The sequence below is a fragment of the Pinus tabuliformis genome, chromosome 8 (assembly GCF_031772625.1).
Source record: "Pinus tabuliformis cultivar Carrire ecotype Pingquan chromosome 8, CPIR1, whole genome shotgun sequence".
Taxonomy (NCBI): Eukaryota; Viridiplantae; Streptophyta; class Pinopsida; order Pinales; family Pinaceae; genus Pinus; species Pinus tabuliformis.
The window spans coordinates 129,001,356-129,020,918 of NC_142294.1; positions in this window are offsets into that span (position 1 = coordinate 129,001,356).

Here is a 19,563-nt window from a genome sequence, read left to right on the forward strand (position 1 = left end):
TTGTCTTTGAGTGAATTTTGCTTATATGGTTGCAACCTCAAAAATACGTGATCCCCTTCTTGAAATTGGCGCTCTGAGCGATGCTAATCTACCTATTGCTTCATGCGGTTTTGAGCTTGATGAAGATTCTCTCTAAGATGGGCGAGCATGGTTGTGCGGTTTTGTAGGAGTTGATCCACTGCTTGTACCTTTGAGCACCCCTTGATATAAGAAGTAGGGGAAGGAGGGAGTTGACCATAAACTGCTTCATAGGGAGTCACTTTGGTGGTGGCATGATAGTTGGTGTTATACCACCATTCAGCTAGAGGCAACCACTGTACCCATAGATGTTGCTTTTCTGAAGTGAAACACCTAAGGTAGGTTTCCAGACATTTGTTGACGACTTCAGTTTGACCATCCATTTGTGGATGATAGGAAGTACTGAGTTTTAGTTGGGTGCCTTGTAGCCTGAAGAGTTCCTGCCAAAAATTACTGGTGAAGATCGGGTCATGATCAGACACAATAGAAGTGGGCATGCCATGCAATTTGAAAATATGATCCATGAAAGATTGAGCGACCAAAGTCAGTGTAAACGGGTGGGGTAGGGTGCAGAAATGAGCATACTTAGAAAGTCGATCCACAACCACCATGATGACTGACTTTTTTCCTGACTTTGGAAGACCTGTAATAAAAAATCCATAGAAACCTTCGTCCATATAGATGTCGGGATGGGCAACGTTGTAATGTGCCTAGTGCTTTGACTGTCTCCCCTTTGTGGCTTTGACAGACATCGCATTCCGCTTAAAAAGTAAGGATGTCCTTTTTCATGCCTGTCCAAAAAAATTATCTTCTAGTGTGAGCATATGTCTTCTGAAAGCCTGAATGTCCTACAATGAGGGATGAGTGCAATTATGCCAAAATGCGGCTTTTGAGGGTGGATGTTGGTGATATTACGACTCTGTCCTTGTAGCGAAGAATCTCATCCTGTCACGAGTAGCCCTTGGTGGAATTTGGATCGGCCTGCAATTGAGTAATGAGTTGGGAGAGCCAAGGATGTGAAAACCATTCCCTGTGAGCCTCTTCCATCCATTCTGGAATGGGAAGGGAAATTGCGAGCAGGGTACTTTCCTCCTCAAATTGGCGAGATAATGCATCTGCTACACTATTTTCACGCCCTTTCTTGTAAATGATCTCATAATCATATCCCAACATTTTGGCGAGCCATTTATTTTGTTGTGGGGAGGATAAACGTTGCTCCAAAAAATATTTAAGGCTGTGATGGTCTGTGCGGATTTGGAAACGTCGCCCCAGTAAGTAAGGTCGCCAGGTATCTACTGCATGTAAGATGGCCATCATTTCCTTCTCATAGGTAGACTGTCCTAGATTCCTCCCACTTAGTTGTTGGCTTGTGAAGTCCAAGGGTCGACCTTCCTACATTAATACCGCCCCAATACCCGTACCCGAAGCATCACATTCAATGACAAAAGATTTGGTGAAATCAGGTAGTGCTAAGACTGGAGTGGAACACATGGCATTTTTGAGAGCTGTAAGTGCCTGTTGTGCATCATCATTCCAAAAGAATGGATTTTTCTTGAGGAGTTGAGTGAGGGGTTTCACAATGTGACCATAATTGTGGACAAATTTGCGATAATAGCCTGTGAGACCCGCAAATCCTCTCAGGCTCTTCAAGGTCTTAGGTTGAGGCCAATCTTGCATTGCCTGGATCTTTTTGGGGTCCACCTTGACACCCTCACGCCCCACAATGTGGCCCAAATACTCAACTTCTTCCATGCCAAAAGAACATTTGGACATCTTAACAAATAATTTATGCTTGCGGAGCAGTTGCAAGAGCAGATCTACATGCTGAAGATGTGCGGCCCAAGTGCAACTATAGATGAGGATGTCATTGAAGAAGACAAGGACAAATTTCCTGAGATATAGTTTGATAAGGTGGTTCATAAGGCTCTGAAAAGTAGATGGGGCATTACAAATACCAAATGGCATGACCAGGAACTCATAATGGCCTTCATGAGTTCTGAAAGCAGTCTTTGGAATGTTGACTTCCTTCATGCGAATTTGGTGGTAGCCGGAGCGAAGATCCAACTTAGTGAAGAATTGAGCCCCATTGAGTTCATCCAGCAAATCATCAAAAATCGGGATGGGAAATTTATATTTGACTTTCAACTTATTGAGGGCCCTAAAGTCTGGACACATCCACCATTCGCCATCTTTCTTGAGCACCATGACCACTGGTGATGAATAAGGACTAATGCTGGGATGAATGACACCTGCTTCCAAAATTTCCTTGATTATTTTTTCTATTTTATTCTTTTGGGTGAACGAATATCTGTATGGGTGCACATTTGGTGGTTGGGCCCTTGGAACCAAGGTGATGCTATGATCATGTTCCCCTCGCGAGGGTGGAAGCTCATGAGGCGTGTCAAAGACTGGCAGATGGTTATTTAAAATCTGTTGCATCTCAGGATAAATCGGCAGAGAATTGGGTTCGAAGGCCTGGATGGCATTAAATTGAGCTATAACTCCATGATGGCCCCTTTTTAGCAATTTTTCCATCCAATGTGAGCTGATGATAGAGGGAGCTCCCACCTGGAGTCCACGGAGGGTATGTGTGGAGTTGTTCTACTTAAAGCTCATATATAACTCCTAGAAATCCATTGTGATTGGCCCCAGAGTGTGAAGCCATTCAGCACCGAGGAAAATGTTGCACCCTCCCATGTGTATGGAAAACATGTGGGTCTTCAACTGATAATCCCCCATTTGAATTTTGACATTTTCACAATGGCCTTCACATTTCATTGTTCCCCCATCTGCAATTTGGACTTGGAAGTTAGAAACTGCTTGTACAAAACAATGCACTGCTTCCGCGACTTTTTGATGGATGAAATTATGTGTACTTCCACTATCAATCAAGACTACTACTGGGCGATGTTTAATAAAACCTATGATTTTGAGAGTTTGAGGTGAAGAAATCCCTGCCAAAGCATGCAGCGAAATAACTAGTTCGTCAGGGACATTGTCCTTCTGGTTGTCCTCTTCTACCTCCTCCGATTCCTCAAGTGGTGGGGCTTCCTCCGATGAGCTGTAATCAGTGGCATCAATTTGAAAAAATTTAGGCTCCTTGCATTTATGACCTGGGGAGTATTTTTAATCACAGTAGTAACATAATCCCTGCTTTCTTCTTTTTGCCATTTCTGTAGGTGACACCTTTTGAACCTTAAGTGTTTGAGTCGTGCTGTGAGCCTGTGGGGGGCGACCCTTGGCAGTGAAATTTGGGCGAATGGACTGGGCTGCTAACGCACGTTCCACGTTACGAGCTACCTTGCAAGCCTCCAACCATGTGGGAGGGTGGTGTAGTCAGACGTGGGCTTGTATGGCCTCTTTAAGACCGTTGATAAAACATTCTGTGTAGAATGCATCTGGGAGATCCCTAGTGCGGAAAGCTAAGGCTTCAAAGGCTGTAACATATTCATCCACTGTGCCAGTCTGTCGAAGCTTAGTGAGATGACCCAAAAAAGAAGATTCCTGGTCAAAGTACTCTGTAAGAGCTTTTTTGAAGGTGGCCCAAGTCATAGAACTTCCATTGCAACGTTCATGCCATTCCCACCATTGCCATCTTTCATTGTCCAAGTACATGCTCCCCACCATAAGCTGAGTCTCATTATCTAAGATGTTATTCAGATTGAAATACTGCTCCATTTTTGCTACCCATGCAGCCGAGTGAGAACCATCAAATTTATGCATATCCAGCTTGGGAGGTCGCAGATGGGATTGTTGGTGGGTGCCCCAAAGGTGAAGAGGGCGGCTAGACTCACCCTCACTGTGTCCATTGCCAATATACGCCTCCTCGCGGGCTTCCTCCTTGCCTTTAGAGAGTGCGTCAGATAGTTTGTCAGGCTGAGCTTGGATGGCTTGCAAGGATTGTTCAAGTTTGTCGATCTTCTCATTGGCCATAGCTTGAGCTCTAGTTTCTACCATGCACCGATCCGATGTACTTGAAATTTGGGACCGCCTAAATTTTTTTCACTAACAATTGAATGGTACCACCTTGCTAGCTAATCGTCCTGATTCTTATGGCTAACGGAGTTTTACTCTTTGCTTAGGAATACTGCAGTAACCGAATCCTCAAAATGTCAATGCTACCAAAAGTCCTGCGAAAATCATGCCCCAGTATAGGAACCCCACACAACTACTCAGATCTGGTGGATCTGAGAGATCTGAATGGCTGATCGGATAGCACTTATTGGCGGACAGATTGCTGCTACAGATCTGATGGATCTAATAGATTGGAAAGGCTGGTCTGCTAATTCGGAACCCCGGGACTGATGTTTGCTGATGTTACAAACCCCCTTGCGAGATCTGATCTGGCAGAGATTATCCGTGATCCCAAGATAGAAAAGGGAACTATGTTCTCGAGGAGTGTCAAGTGCTACAGATTGCAATATACATAAGGGTCTGACAGTAGTACTTGGCCCAATATTTCAAGGCTCTAACTAAGGAGGATCAACCGTACCCTTAGCCGTACAACCCGACTACCCTATCGTACGAGCGAGTAATCTCTCCGAGTGCTGTTCTCGGTGTACTTTAGCAGCAAGACGACCGACGGTTTATCTATGGTGAGGTTTTAGAGGAGCTAGGGGGCTTCCGATATACCCAGAGGGTACTTGGAAGACAATCCGTGCACGGTTCTGTCTAATGCGCTACTACTCGAAGGGGTACCCACAGGGGTTACAAGGGAGTCCAACAAGCGTGACCACCTCTTGTATTTTCTGTGTGCATGCCTCCCCAAATCCGTAGGTTTATGCGCTCAACCATAGATCCCGTGGTTTAAAGACACCGAAACACGTCTCTAGCCAAAAAAAAAAAATTGCTAAGTAATGGAGATCCCACCTGCCCTGGAAAGTGCTCTGATACCACTTGTTATGCTCTTAACCTGCAAGACGATTATCAGAATACCAAATATGCGAAAAAATATACCCAAAGCATAGAGTAGTGAGAAACAAGAGCAAGTATTTTAGTATTCAGAAAGCAATGTTCACTTGCCTCTTCGAGGGGGCAACCTCCAATAGATCAGAGCTCGATTACAAGATAAGTCATGATGCTCCTCGTAGGGATTATCTATCCTTTATATATGACTCATACATGCAATACCATGGATCAATACCATGGTTCTTATTAATACCATCTATCTAATACCATGGCCCATTTGCAACTAACTGTGGTCTCGTCATTAATTGCGGGTTAACCACTTACAATTATTAATATGGGCTTTATTGACTCCTTACTTAACTATAACTATGACTCGATCCTACTACATAAATAAGGGGGTTAGGGTGGGACCCTAACAACTTTGTTTTTCCTCAAAACAGGGTTTTGAGGAAAAATACATTTGTAAGCAAGTGATTATGAAATTGGTACTGAAACTTTATTCAACCTCCTCATGTGCCTGCTGATCATTATTGGACATTTTGAAGAGATTTTTGATGAAATCCTAGACCTAATGAAACTGAAACCCTAGAAATGACTCTTGCAAATTGAAAGACAAAAGATGATTGCAGATAATCTTGATGTATGGAAATGGGCCAGCAGGTAAAGGACATGAGGGAAAATGTACAGCAAGCCACTATCGTCAGATGATCCATGCTCTTAATGGAATGCATGACTGAGCGAGACACCTAATATGCAATGCGACAAGAGAATTTGATCTCTGACGGAGGGATGAAGATACCGACACTAACATTAGCTCCAATGGGGATGGTAGCTCCTTGGAGGTGCCGAGAACTACAAATCTCTGGGAAAGCAGGCAGTGTCTTCGTCCATTGAACTATGGAGTCAATAACTTCGGCAAACCAAAACCAAACTCTTGACTCAATTTCAGGACTAAAATGTGACTCAAAACTGACTCAATTTCCAGACTGAAATTGACTGAAAGATCTGACTCAAACAAACCAAACCAAAACTAAAATCAAACCTTAGTTTTATAGCCTTCACCTCGGGCCCCAAACTGAAAGCATGAAAATAGTGCACACTTGAAATAGAATTTAAACAAACGGGTATGTACAATGATACACATGACAGCAAAAAACACTTCAAAAGTAGTACCGTTTGAGTAGCCGACCATTGACTAGCCCACCGGGATAGTCTTCACCATTCATTTCTTGCAAAAGGAAAGCATTTTGGCCTCGATATGCAACAATACTATAAGGTCCTTTCCAAAGATTTTAAAAATTTCCATGCTTACCTTTCTCTTCGTTTCTTGCATCCCATTTTAGCACTATGTCTTCTATTTGAAACTTGTTCGCCTTTGCTTTTTGGTCATATATCTTCTTGATTCTCTCTTGCAGCTTGAAAGTGTTCTGAAATACCTCCTCTCTAGTTTGCTGCAAATGAATCATTTTATTGATTCTCCGCTACAAATGATCATCTTTGCTTCCCGCTTCTTATAGGAGTTTAACCACCGGGATTGCAAGAGAGGTTGGGAAGACTGTGTCCACACCATACACGAGCTCGAAAGGGGACATGCCTATAGATTTCTTTTGACTTACTCTGTCTGCCCAAAGTGCATTGACCAACTTTTTGTGCCAACTTTTCTTGTTCGTTTCTAGCAGCTTTTTGATAATGTTGACCAAAGATTTATTTGAGGATTCCGCCAATCCATTGCCTTGTGGGTAATAGGCAGTCGAGTGCCCCAAAGTGATTTGATATTTATGACAAAAGTCAATCATTATTTTAGCTTTAAAGGTTGTTGCATTGTTAGTGATCAACTTATTTTGACAGCCAAAACGAGACAAAATGTTGTTTTCAAGAAATGAAATGATTACCAAATCAGTGGCCTGTCTTGTGGGAATCACCTCAATCCATTTGGTGAAATAATCTATCGCTGTGAGGATCCATTTGTACTGCATTGAAGAAGAAGGATGGATCTCGCCAATAAAATCCAAACCCCACTGCTGAAATGGAGCACTTACCTCAATGTGCTTGAGTGGTAAAGGCTGCAATTTCCTCCTACCTTGAAAAATCTAACATTCGTGGCAGCTTGTCACCGTTTTATACACATCAGCAAAAAGAGTTGGCCAATAATATCCCGCTCTCAAAATTTTATTGGCTGTTGTCTTCAAAAAAGATGGCCTCCGCAATCTCCCTTGTGAAAGTCTTCCATAACCTGTTTTGCCTCTTCTTCAACCAAACAATTGAGCAAGACACAACCAAGATCTTTCCAATATAGTGCATTATTCATGATACAAAAATTGGCAGCCTTCAATTTCAGGGTCCTACTTTTGTTCTTAGCCATTCTAGGTGGTGATGACAGATTTTGGAGTACATAAACAATGTCCGAATACCAAGGAGAAAGAAGAAAAATTTCTGATACCTGAGCGGGCAGACTCTCTTCATCCTTCTCGGACATAGAAACAATGATATTAATATCCAAGGCATGCAAATTTGACTTAGCCATTATTTTAGCCAGCCCCTATCCTTTGATGGGCTTTGTCGGTTTGATCTCCACATCATATTCCAACAAGGCAGCAATCCATTTGCCTCTTCTCCCCTCTGGATCTGTTTGCACTAAGACATCTTTAACAGTGGTGTTATGGACATAAGCAAGGATGTGAGAATGTAGAATATAAACTCAAAAGTCTTTTAATTCCTTTTCTAAATCGAGAGCTTGCTTCGCAATAATATTGTACTTTAATGCCGCATCTCTTATGGTCCTGCTGAAATATGCAATTGGTTTCTCAAGCTGGTCTCTTTTCTACATCAAGAGTGCTGCTATAGTACGATCCGAGGCAAATGGAAACAAAATGAAATCCTAAGTATAGTCTGGGCTGATAAAAACCGGAGCTGAAGAAAGGGCCAGTTTCACCAAATTGAAAGACTTAATTGCTTCCTCAATCCACTTCACTACACTAGCAAATGCAATATCCATCGCCCGCTGAAAGGTTGCACCAGCATTTTTTAATCCGAAAGGCATCTTTGCATAGTGAATAGTTCCCCATGGAGTGGTGAATGTTGTTTTGTCTCTATCATCCTCATGGACCAGAATTTGGTTATACCCGAAATACCCATCAAGTAGCGACATGCGGGAAGCCCCAACTACCCTCTGAAGTATGTGATCCATCTTGGGCAATGGATAGTTATCTTTCAAAGATATTTTATTCAGATTTCTAAAATCAATACATAACCGAATCTCACCTGTTTTCTTGTGCACGGGCACCAAATTAGAAATCCAATCAGAAAATCTTATGGGAACAATGATACCAGCTTTGTACAACCGATTCACTTCCTTCTCAATTGAGGGCAGTAGCTTTGGATTTATTCTTCTTAGCTTCTGACGAAAAGGCTTTTGATTTGGCTTGATCAGGATGATATGCTGAATTATGCTTGTGTCATATGCCTTCAAATCTAAATAATCTCAAGCAAATACATTAGTAAAAGAAGATAGTAAACTAATATACTTTGCTTTTACCTGTGGAGGTAATGCCTTTGATAACTTCACCATTTTAGGATTTTCAGCTAATCTAATGTTCACATCCTCAACTCCTTTCTCGGTTGGCAGCAAGCTCGGTTTCCATGCCACATCATCCTGATCGAACATCTCCTCTAAAGGTATTAGACCTTTAGGAATGATGTTTTCCTTCAACTGCAACACTTCCATCTGATTGACTTCTATATTCACCTTACCATCATCATACTTCACATCAATAGAAGTGTCTTTGAATTTACCTTCATTTTGCAGAAATTCATCGATCTCTTCATCATCTTGAAACACTTTCCAATACCTTTGATTGTCGGGGACAACCGGGCAATGTTTCACATGAATCTCAAACTTCTTGTTTGAATTCATTGGAATTTTCAAATTACTTGCTGCTGTTGCAAGTGAATCTGCAATGACATTCTGAACACGAGGGACACATGTCAAAGTGTAATCTGAAAATACTCTCAAGATATCTAATACCGCATTGTGGTAGGCCCGCATTTGAGGATGCTTAGCTTGGTATTCCCCTTTCACTTGCTTGATAACTAACTCGGAGTCACCATACACTGAAATCCTTTTAGCATTCAACTTTCTAAGAATTTTCAAACCAGCAATTAAAGCCTCATATTCAACCTCATTATTTGAACAGTCAAAAGCTAGTTTATAAGAACAGACCCTTACATTGCTTGGCACTTTGTTTGGGGCGAAAATAGGGCTGCGTATCCAAATGCCAATTCTAGCACCTTCCCTTCCTACCGCGCCATCAAAATCCATGCTCCACAGGCCTGTTTCGTCCTCTTCCAAATGTTGAAACTCTGTTTGTTGTCCATCAATATGTTGTTGCTATCGAAAGGCTGATTGCTCAGTGGTACTATCAAGTCTTTGTCTTTCTTGCTTTAAGACCTCTCTGAAATTTTCAGTGATCTCTGGAATGTCTTCTACTTCAACTACTTGGCTATTTACATCATTAAAGCTATCTGAATACAAAACAAATGATTCTAAATCAGTATGTACATAGTTGATTGGATGATTTACCGATTTCTCCTTGCTAGTAATCATGTACTTCATCTTTTTCTCCCGATATAATTTTCTCATTTGACTGAACACGGGAATAGTAGCATAGGAGAAATCAAGCTGCATTGTCCCTTTAATATTTTCTCCCCAAGATCTGGAAAGAAGCATGCCAAATCTAGGAGGTATATCCACCACAACCACATCCATCAAAACATTTTTAGCCGGAATCTAATCCAAACTGACTGCCAAATCTTTGATTAGACCAATGCATCTTACTCTACTAGAATCAAAGGAATATAGGTCATGATACTTTCTAGCGATATCCAATCCCAATTTCTCCATGATGGCCTTAGGCATGAGGTTATATGAGGCTCTGGAATCAAATACATAGTCATGCACCCTAAGGCTGATGTAAAAAGGAGCTACATCACTATCTTGAGATTGACCTTCCAATGCTGGACCAAAAATCAACTTAGGTCTATCATTCTCCACGTTCACCATATCAGATGATGGATCTAAATTTAAAATCTTAGACACCTGACCTTTGGAGCTGTTGTTCTTCATCAATTCAGTCAAAGGAATAGATACTTTTAAATTAGCAATTTCATTTTCTAAGTTAAAAACTGAAATCTTTTCTACCTCTTTCGTTGAAACATCATTCTTTTCAATTTTCTCCTTTGCTACAATTGGCTGATTGGAACTTTCATTTGCTGATGGCGTTTTGGTGGTAGGGTCAGCTGTCTCTTTTCCCTTTTTTTGCACAATGAGAGAATCATTCTTTGGCGTTGTTGTCTCCTTCCTTTTCTGAATTGGATTTATGGGCACATCTCTACTTCTGAGTGAATATTGTTGTTGTTGGGCTGATAGAGCATTCATGTATCCTCTTTGATATTCATCAGACTCTTCCTCAAGAACAGTTTCATTTGCCAAGATGAAATTTTCGTCCCTTTGTACATTTGAATTCTCAGAATACTCCTCATCTTCAGTAATAAAAATTGGCATATCGTCAGGTGTAAAGAAATGATTCTCCTCTCTAATTACACTCTCCTCATCGTCTGATTTCGGACCATGTACAAAATTCTGCTGTAAGGGTGTCTTCACCTGCTACTGTGCTGCTTGGTCTTGTGCTCGCTGCTCTTTTTGCTTGATTCTAAATTGTGGTTGCTGCTGATCACAAAAGTTGGGATTTATGACTTGTGGTTCAGTCTTGTCAACTGTCAATCTGTCAAACATCTTCTCCATCTTCCGGAGCACTTGATCTAAAGTGAAAACCTCTTCCTTTATTATTACCTTCTTTTCAGCCTTTGTTCTAGCTCTCTTGGCAAGAAGATTAGCTTCAACTCTGACTGCAATTTTCTGCATATCTTCCAAAGTGGTCAGATTTCTTTCTCTTAATTGATAGGCCATATTAGGATCGAAACCATCCGGAAACTTAATCAAAGCCAGCCCCATAGGTGGCCTTATATGATCAGGAATTTCATTGTAAACAGAATTGAATCTAATACAATAATCTTGAACATACTCACCAACATTCCACTTGATGTTCTCATATTCAGAAAGGATCTAAAGAGGATTTTTCTTCACTTCCCAATGATCCAAGAATTGTCTCTGAATATTAGTCAATGTAGTGATACTTGCAGCCGGCAAAGCTCTGAACCACTTCCTCACTTCACCACCAAAGGTTTGTACAAATAGTCTCATTGTCACATTTTCTGCATCAATCTCATGAAGGTCAAAGAAATCTGTCATCCTATCCACATGTTGCTGAGCTGTAACACCGTGAGGAGTGCCATCAAACAATGGAATTTTGCTTTGATAATCGGCGGGCATATCATCCAAATTTTGAGGCAGCATAAGGGGTGCAAATCAAGTAGCCATTGCTCTTGGTGGATTTGCAATCGGTCTTGGGGATGTTGGGGGAGTGGGTGCAGCTGATGTATGGGGTGTATGAGGTGGGGATGGTGGTGAAGAAATTTTGGATGTTTCAGGGGTAGAAGGAGTGGACGGAGGTGACACCACTGCAGGTTTTTGATCAGAGGTACAAGGCTGCACGAGAATGGTGGGAATGAAGGGAGATTTGGTAGGAATTCCGGAGTTAGATGCAATCGTGGAGGACCCAAGGGTTGCAGATGCAGGCTCTAAGAAAGTAGTGATGTTTGAAGCCACAATTGAAGTTTGGAGTTATTTCAAGATATAATCATCAATTGATTTATTGGCCTTTTCAGTTTCAATATCTCTGACAAACTCTGGATTCAGGACAGCAGAACCTACAACACTTTCAGATTTAGTCTCAAAGAGCGATAGATCAAACTATTCTTCAAACTCAAGATCTTCGGGATACTCAAAAACCACAAGACATGAACGAGATTTCAACATGGGAATCACAAAACTTTCTTGGCGAAGGATTCTCAGAATGAGATTAGGATTTTCATACACAGGAGGTGGATCAGGATCTGGATTTGCTCTGGTATATCTTCTGGAAGCCAGTGTTTTATTATTTCCAATAAATCAAATGGACATTATCAACTTGTTCAGCCTATCAAATGCTAAACTTATCATCCAAAAGCTTAGAATTATCAAATGTACTGGGGCAATTTTCAAGTTAGATATTCCATTTATAAGACTAGACCGGAGATTGACTGAAGTAGCTTTTATCTACTTGCGCTAATGCAAAGCAAAAGCGTTTCGAAGGCTACCTAGCTAATCTTCAAATTCTGTTTGTAGTTTATAAAATGAAGAACACTAACAAACAAACAATTTCTTCCTTAGTATGGTCGCCACTATGTTAGGGCCTAAATCTACCTCAGGCTGAGAAAGGTAGGATCTAGGATAACATCAAACCACGCTTAACCTAGTAGCTAGCCCTACCAGGTCGGGAGAGGGCTCTCTCCCTGTAAATCTTAGCAAAATATGATCAATGGGGGCTTGAGATGACTGATGTGAATACTGATCTTAGGCTAGGTATGTTTTCAAAAGAGCTTGATTGAATATAATGATGTTTTGTTGGCTGAAATGGAAAGGCAAATTTGGGTCTGGGGAATGAGGCTCAGTTCTGCAGAGATCTCTATGGGGCAAGGTATGCAACTGATTTGGCACTTCAAATTGAATGAAATGGAGAGATTTAGATCGATGAGGAGTTGAAGAAGGAAAGAAAACCTCAGGGGTCCTCTTCAAACAGCTGAAAACATCAATAACTAAGAAAACCCTAGGTAGAGCACTGGAATTTCAATGGATTCTACCTTTATCCTTGTTTTTTTTAGTTAAGAAGAAGAAAGATAGATAATGGCATACTTAAAACACATATAAACTTACAATTACATAAGGAAACACAATACCAAAGCAAGATGCCACATGAATCCCATAAAGTGCTGCAAAGCCTGGTCTATTAATTAGCCAAAACTGCTGAGATGAGTATTCAATGAAGCTCCAAGCTTTCTCAAAAGTCCAACCATGATAATGACTGAAAAATCACAAGATATAGACAAAAAATAACTCATCCTAGCATCTAGGGGTTGAGATCATGAGTTTAGGAGCTGTTCCAACTAATTCTAAACTGAAAACTACAAATTAGGTAGTGGAACAGCTTGCCTCTAGAAACTAGGGAACTGATTCATTCAATTGCAATCTACTTTTTGATAGATGAATCTACCTCCATGAGTGAAAATTTGACATAATTACATCAAGATCCATCAATTTACATTAAATTACATCATAAGTTTGACATTAAGAAGGAGAAAAGTCAAATTTTTAAGAAACTAGGCGATAAACAGCGTATTCTTCGTCAAACTGGGCAACATTTCCCCAATGCGCCGCACTGATTTCCCTATGCATAGCGCCTGTTTGCAACCACTTTTGGAGGCCTTCCCGGTGTCCACATTTTCTCCAAGTGTGCTTGCTGGAAAGGTCTGTTGTCTACTTTCTACAACAAGTGGAATTTTTGAATTTGGCCTCCATTTTCCCCTCCAAAACTGAGTTCTCCCAACACTGCTTCCTGTGTGTCAAAATAGGGGCAATAAGGTCATTTTTTGGGTGTTTTTAACCTTTTTGCAGTCTTAAAACCTGTGAAAATTTCTTGGCCATTGGTAGGCATCATATTTTTGCAAGACAAATCCAAAGATGCTGAGTTTTTGTCATTTGGAGTCCTCCATCAAAAGCAAGTGCCAGGTGTTGCGGCGCATTGGGCAGAAAATTCTGTGTTTTAGCCAAAAAATTTCAAAAATGCAAAAAGTGTCCCAAATTTTTTAAATCTGGGCTGGGTGTTCTCCATCAAGTGGTGTGTTGGGCCAAGGAAGCCTTAGCAATACCTGAAGTCTATGTTGCTCCTTTCGCCTCCTTGATTCCCTTTTCAACTTTGCCTTTAAGCTTCTGATTCTTGTCTTGTAACTTTTATTTCTCGCCATGTAATGATAGGCCATATGCCTCAACATTGTTTTCTCCCTATTGGCCTTCTCTAACAACTTTTCCAAGTGGATATTAGCTCTCTCAAGCCAAGATTCTCGATCAGCATTGATTTCTTGCTCAAGTGATGTGAGCTTCACCTTCCTCCTTTTGGCAGCTTGCTGGTTTTCTCGTATGTTTTGAAGCTCCATAATCATTTGTTGATCCTCTAGCTGCTTGTTTCTTTGCTCCAAGTACCTTATTATCCATTTAGCTCTTTCTAAGTTGAGGGATAAAGCATTGATGTTTTCCTGTTGCTCTTGGATGGCCTCCTTGAGCTTTGAGCTTTGTGGGCCCAAATACTTGTCATCATCCTGAATGAGAATGAAATCGGTCTCCTGCTCACCTGAAGGCCCCTCATCATGTAATGGCCTCTTTCCCTTGTCCTGAACCTGCTGTGCTAATGAAGGAAGCGAGACCCCTTCCACCCCGAGTGGAGATAATACTCGCTTTGCTGCTGCAAACAACCTTCTAGTGCCCTTTTGATAGGTGACAAACACTGAAACACTAGCGATCTGTGTCTTATGTCCCTCCTGTTGATATGAAGGTCCACCTTTCTCATGAAAAGCTTTTGGAGGTGTCTGAGGAGCTGTGAAAAACTCATGAGACATGAAATCCTCCCATGAGATGCCCTGCAAACCAAGCTGATGCATGACCACAATTTTGATGAGCGCAAAATGATATATAATGTTAAACTGTTGTTGAGGAATCTTCTATTGTACTAGGGTGGTCATCTTCTCAATATTTCGGCACATGAAGTAGGGGAGATTCATGATTTTCACCTGGTAAAGTGCATCAACAATCTGATATGATAGGCATATAGGCGAGAAAACCAGCCCTCATAGTTGAAATACTTCATTATAAGTTTCATCAAGGGAGCATATGAGTCTTTCAGGTACCGAAAAGGAAACACTCTGCTAATATGTCTCAAATAACCAGGCTTGATGTATGGCTCATAATGTTCCTTATCAATTTGATGCCTTTTATTCCACTCCTCTTCGACATTTGGAATGCCGGTTGCTAGAAAAATAGACTTTGGTGTCAAGGTGAATGTCACACCAACTAGAGTGGTTTGGCCATTATGTAGATGAAGCACAAACAACCGGGCTAACTCATGATGATACTGGACTCTAGCAACCATCTCACAAAACTGATAATAGGATTGGTGTTGGAAGCATGTGATAGCAAGAGGGTAGGCCTGCAGCTTGGCATGTGAAGTAGGCTCCTCTCGTATATGTTTGCCACCCTTGTGAGGTGTCCTTGGTGCGTGCATTTTTTTAGGAGAGTCACTGTGTGTCTCTTGATCTCTTTCATATGAAGGATCAAATTCCATGCTTGCTAATGTGTCAGTTTTCTTGATGAGTATGAAGAGATTTATGGTGATTTTAGTTTTTTTCCACCAAGGGTAAGAATGTATGAGGGACTGTGGAGGGAGAGGGTATGAGGGGTTTTGGGAATATTATGACAAGGTTTTTGGGAAATAGGGGGTTTAGGGAATAGTATGTAAGCTTAGGGACAACAATTAGGGTTTGGGGATTTTTTAGTTAGGATTTGGGAAAATGAGAATTGGGGATAGGGGTGAATGAATTTTTGTTTTAGGAATATGGAAGTTAGGGAATGAGTGGATGAAATTGGGAAACAAACGGAGGAATCAAAAAGTGAGGGAGTGGTGGAGTGAACTTGGGAGAAAAATCACAAATACAAACCCTAGGCAATTGTGTTTTGAGAAATTGCAAAGAGGTAGGGTTTGAGTTCTGTCACAGTAAACCACCATAAATTCTAAGAAGAACTCTTTCACTTAGCAAGGGAAGAGGTGTAGACTTACTTGCACACCATTCAATTGAGAAAATTTAGAAATTTGAGGGAGTTTGTGGTGAAATCAGGCTTGGTAGCTCTATGCACCGCACCTCCTGTATGCGTTGCGCCAGTATAATTTTAACACTATGGAGGGAAACTCAATGTGTCATGCCACTTGTATGCGCCGCACCTCTCACCCAATGCGCCGCGCCCATGAACTTGCACAGTTTTACTCCAAGCTTGCTTCCTTTGGTCAACACGACCTTCTCTTGCTCAATCTTTCTTCTTTGAATGTCAATGAGCTTTTTGAATTATGAAAATGATTTATATACAAGAGATTTTGATTTTTCATTCATGAAACCTACTTTTACAATGTTTGCATTGTAACTTACTTTTTCAACTCTGTTTTTTGGGCTGTTTACTTTATTTACACCTTTGATGAACTGAGTGACTTGCTTTTTGTTTTCCTTGCGAGGGATGGAGCAGCTGAAGCTTGTCAAGGTGACCAGGGTTGCCACTGAAGTTATATACATATGAAAGAACTGAAATTACATCAATTTATAATTAAAACCTAAAATACTCTGTTTTTCCTCAAAACAGTGTGTTATGAAACCAGCGCAAGAAAAGATAGAAAAGATAGATCAACGCCTTAGAATTTAGCCTCTTCGAGGGGGCAACCTCCTTTACATTACATAAATGAACAATTCTTGGATGATACAAATGACAAAACCTCCTTTCTATATATAGGAGTCTAAGGAGTCACAATATAATCCAGCCGACCTAACAATAATAATATAAAGCCACAAAAATAACAATAGAGGGATTATATGGGGCACAGAAATAACAATATGGGGGTAATAGGGGCACAACAATATAAATAAGGGGTATAACTACAATAATAATGGGGTAATCACTAGTATTATAGGGACCCAACATGCCCCTCTCCTTCAAAAAAGTGTTGTCCTCAACACTTGAGTAGTTCTGGATACTTCTGCATAAAATTCTCATCCTCCCATGTGGAATCTTCAGCGGATAAGTTCTTCCACTTGATAAGATACTCTGAAATTGATCGATTTCGTAGCTGTCGATTTCTTGTTACTGTGACTGCTTCCGGTTCCAATATAATTTTTCCTTCCTCATCAAGTTCTGGCAATATTGTTTGAATTGGGAGCTTGTCACCTATAACCTTCTTTAAACATGAAACATGGAAGACTGGGTGCAATCGAGAAGCTGCAGGAAGCTCCAATTTGTATGCCATAGTACCAATCTTTTGCAACACCTTGTACGGACCATAATATTTTGGTGATAATTTATTATCCTTCTTAGCTTGCTTTAGGGACATTTGCTTATATGGTTGTAGCCGTAGGAATACCCAATCACCTACATCAAAACTTCTTTCACTGCGATGTTGATCTGCCTGTTGTTTCATTCTATTTTGTGCCAACATGAGGTTATCATTTAAGAGTTGGAGGACTTGTTGTTGATGTTCAATGTGATGTTCCACTGCCTGAACCTTAGAATTTTCTCTTAAATATGATGTGATGGATGGTGGTTGATACCCATAAAGTGCCATAAATGGGGTCATTTTTGTTGCTGTATGGAAGGAAGTGTTATACCACCATTCAGCCAGAGGCAACCATTTGACCCATTGTGTCTGTTTATCAGATACAAAGCAACGAAGATATCCTTCCAAACATTTGTTTACTATCTCAGTTTGCCCATCAGATTGAGGATGATAAGATGAGCTATGAGCTAACTGAGTACCAAGACAAGAAAATAATTCTGTCCAAAAATTTCCAGTGAAAATGGGATCTCTGTCACTTACAATAATCTTTGGGTTTCCATGTAGCTTTTGAACTGTTTCCATAAATGCAGTAGAAACTGTACTGGCTTTAAATGGATGTGATAATGCACAAAAGTGTGCATACTTGGTAAGTCTGTCAACTACCACCATGATGACACTCTTTCCCTCAGACTTGGGTAAACCTGTGATAAAATCCATTGAAACCTCCTCCCAACGTTGGCTTGGAATGGATAAAGGTTGTAATAGACCTGGTGTCTTAATTGTTTCAACTTTATTTTGCTGGCAAACCAAACATTCGGCCACAAACTTTTGAATATCTGATTTAAGGCCATCCCAAAAAAATTCCTTCTTAACCCTGTGGTAAGTTTTTAAAAATCCTGAGTGCCCTCCTAAGGGAGAAGTGTGCAATTCCATAAGAATCTTTTGTTTTAGCTGGGAATTCTTATAGAGGTATAAGCGATCTTTGTACCATAATGAATCATTTTGCCAGCTAAATGTATCAGAAGTACTGGAATCTTGTTGTAGCTTTCGAATAAGTGCCCACACTTCTTCGTCATTCTTCCATTCCTCCCTTGCTTCGTTTATCCAATCTGGTTGGATAACAGAAATGGCACACAACAATGCTTCCACATCCTCATCCTTTCTTGAGAGTGCATCTGCCACCACATTTTGCTTCCCTTTTTTGTAGATGATTTCAAAGTCATAACCCAACATCTTTGTGACCCACTTTTGTTGCTCTTCAGAGGATAATCTTTGTTCTAAAAAGTATTTAAGGCTATCATGATCCGTTTTTACCTTGAAGTGTCTTCCCATTAGGTAGGGTCGCCATTTCTTAAGTGCATGGAGTATTGCCAACATTTCCTTCTCATAAATAGCTTTGCTTAAAAACTTTCCCTTGAATGGACGACTTTCAAAAGCAATGGGTCTTTCATCTTGCATTAGAACAACACCAATTCCATTTCCTGAAGCATCACATTCCACAATAAAGGTTTTTGTGAAGTCCGGTGTAGCTAAGACCGGTGCTTGGCACATTGCCTCTTTAAGATGTTCAAAGGCCTTCCGGAGTCCATGAAAATGAATCTTTCTTCAATAATGTTGTTAGAGGTGCTGCTATTCTCCCATAATTCTTAACAAACTTGCGATAATACCCTGTCAACCCAAGAAATCCTCGCAGATGCTTTATGGATGTGGGGATTTTCCATTCCTTAATGGCTTTAATTTTGCTAGGGTCTACCTTAACTCCTTCATGAGATACAATATGACCCAAATATTCCACCTCCTGGACTCCAAATAAACATTTGGATCTTTTTGCATATAATTGTTTCTCCTCCAATAGTTGTGCAATTACACCTCTTTGCTCCTTTTTTAGAAGTTTTGTCATACCATGAGAGCTGATTATCTTTCCTGGTTTCCCTGCAATACCCCTTAATTCAACTTCCTTTCCTTCCGTAGAAAATTTGATGAAAAGTTCTTGAAAATTAAAAGCTATTGTACCCAAGGATTGTAGCCACTGGACTCCTAGTACAACATCCGCACCTCCCATTGGAATGGAAAGCATTGGGCTAGTCAATACATATTCTCCCATGGATAGCTTGATATTATGGCACTTTCCAGAGCAATTTATTGTTCCTCCATTTGCAATCATCACTTGACACTCTGGTGTTGGATATAGGAAGCAATTCAATTATTTTGCTACCCTACAATGAATAAAATTGTGGGTGCTTCCTGAATCAATCAACACTATTACCTTTTTCTTCTTGATTTGTCCTTCTATCTTGATGGTTTGAGGAGTGGTAATTCCCGCCAATGCATTACAAGATATGGTCGGATTTATTTGTTCTTCATCTAGGCTTTGTTCTTGGAGTATATCTTCTTCTTTTGACCTTTCTTGCTCCTTTTCTTCTTCCTCTTCACAATCTATGTAGAATAATTTCTTTTCAGCACACTTATGACCTTTAGTGTATTTGCTATCACAACTGTAACAAAGCCCTTTTGCTCTTTTTTCTTCCAATTGTTGTGGTGTCAACCTTATAGGTTGTGG